The 1,914-nt window shown below is 51.2% G+C and overlaps 1 non-coding gene across 1 annotated transcript; it reads right to left on the bottom strand.

Moving 5' to 3' along the window:
* Positions 1 to 598: 598 nt before the first annotated feature.
* Positions 599 to 672, bottom strand: TRNAN-GUU (transfer RNA asparagine (anticodon GUU)). The gene has a single exon. It is a non-coding gene; the product is annotated as a tRNA-Asn (tRNA).
* Between the last annotated feature and the right edge of the window lie 1,242 nt (positions 673 to 1,914).

Raw genomic sequence — 1,914 nt, 5'->3', positions numbered from 1 at the left:
AAACTTGAAGGATTTACCAACATTAGAAGCATAGAAACACTAAAGGTAGCACTTGCACTTGCAGTTCTCTACGCTATGGAAACACCTGCACGAGTGGTCAGAGGTGTGTGTACAATAATGATGGTTGCAGCATATGCGTCATCGTGAAACCATGAAACCAAATAATACACAACCATGGAAGAAATGCCTTTATCAAAGATAATGCAGAGGAGAATTATGATGATGAGCTCACCGATAACATCATTCATAGAACAATTACTAACGTTCACAGATGAAAAATTTGAGACACATAAAATATAACTTTCTTGTCCAAGTCTGTAGACTTGGCGGAATAAACACTATCCCACCAGACCGTGGATTCCTCGATCTCTTTCAGGAGGCCGTAAGTTAGGCATTATAGAGTCCAATAGAGACGACACACAATAGAGCTGGGAAGGGGAGTGTGGCCCAAGACTGACAGCAGTCGTGAGGTGGATAGGACCCCGAATGCAGTTCGTTAAACTTTGTGGGAGGAGATGTACAGGTGATAATCAGCATGGAACACCTGGAATGGTAATCAGCACGGAAAACGCTGCAAGGGTTCTAAAACCTCTGCCACCGTACCTGGGTGGGCTCGAACCACCAACCTTTCGATTAACAGCCGAACGCGCTAACCCATTGCGCCACAGAGACAGCAGCACGCCGCTCTTCTGGCCTCTCTATGGAGTAGACACTTACCAATTCCTAGGCTGTGCCGCCTTTCTCGCAGGAAAACGGTACCAGTTCCAAAGCTTCGGGAAAACGGAAAGTTTAGAGCAGCCGATCGCACTGGACCTGAGACTGGGGCGAGGTCAGGAAAAGACAACACTAAGCACTATTATCATAGGGCAGCCACCCATGCAGACAATTCTGACAAGCACTTGAGAATACTCCCCCTCCCTTGGACGCATTTCCCATCTGGTCCTCTCATCCTCCCACTCACTACAGGGAAGGATTCGTCCCCTTTGTGTCCTGTCAGAACCCTTTACGCTCCGTGCAGGGCACAGAGATCCAGGCCACAGCCAAGGGGCAGCTGCACTTCCCAGAAGGGCCTTTCCCGAGGTAGGCGGTTCCAGCGCTCAGGCTGACCCGAGACCCCACTGCCCGCCAAGGCAACCGGGAAGGAGACCGGAGGGCAGCCGGTCCGGGGGGATTCCTACTAGCACAGAACGTGCCTGGCCTGCACTTCGGGGGCGGGGGGGAGCTGAATAAAACTCCTCCTGAAGCTTCTCTACAGCCTGAAGAGAACGGATTTCAGGTTCCTGAAAGGGCAAGGGGGCCTCCTCGCGAGGACAGAGGCTTCCCCTGGTCTTGGAGGACAAGTCCCGCAGAAGCTGCCTTTCAGAGACACGCCAAACGAAAGGAGCAATCTTGAGTGGAGATGTCTGCAAGGAGCTCTCAAGTGGTGTCGCCATTCTTATATACGGAGAGAGAGTGAGAAACCCAACGTGGGAAAATGTTTACTGTGCACTTACGTACAGAATATACGATGTTATTACTCTTGCAACTTTCTTGTATGTTTCAAAGGGCTTTGGTTTGGGTTCTTAATGAATGTTTGGAACTCGAGTCCCCGATTCTCTTGGGATGAGAACGCGGTAAATAAGACTTCGGGTTTGTACCATGCAGGGAGAAAAGAGCCGAGGCGAGAGCCGGCCAGCCCAGGCTGTTCCTTACATCTCACGTCCTCCAGCCTGCGCGACGTCAAGGACCCTGAGGCCGGGACTCAGCGGCATTTGGGGACTCAGTGCAGAAGCTCTTCTGCATCTGAACCTTGAAGCAAAACACAGCTCTGGTCGGGGCAGGAAGAGGAAGACTCCTGCCAGTGGAGACGCTGAAGGGGAAAAAAAGAAAAAAAATGTTTACAAAGGCTTCCCTGACCGGGAATCGAACCCGGGC

The sequence above is a fragment of the Eubalaena glacialis genome, chromosome 3 (genome assembly GCF_028564815.1).
Source record: "Eubalaena glacialis isolate mEubGla1 chromosome 3, mEubGla1.1.hap2.+ XY, whole genome shotgun sequence".
NCBI lineage: Eukaryota > Metazoa > Chordata > Mammalia > Artiodactyla > Balaenidae > Eubalaena > Eubalaena glacialis.
Note: the sequence above shows the minus strand (reverse complement) of the source record. Positions and strands in the feature narration are given on the sequence as shown.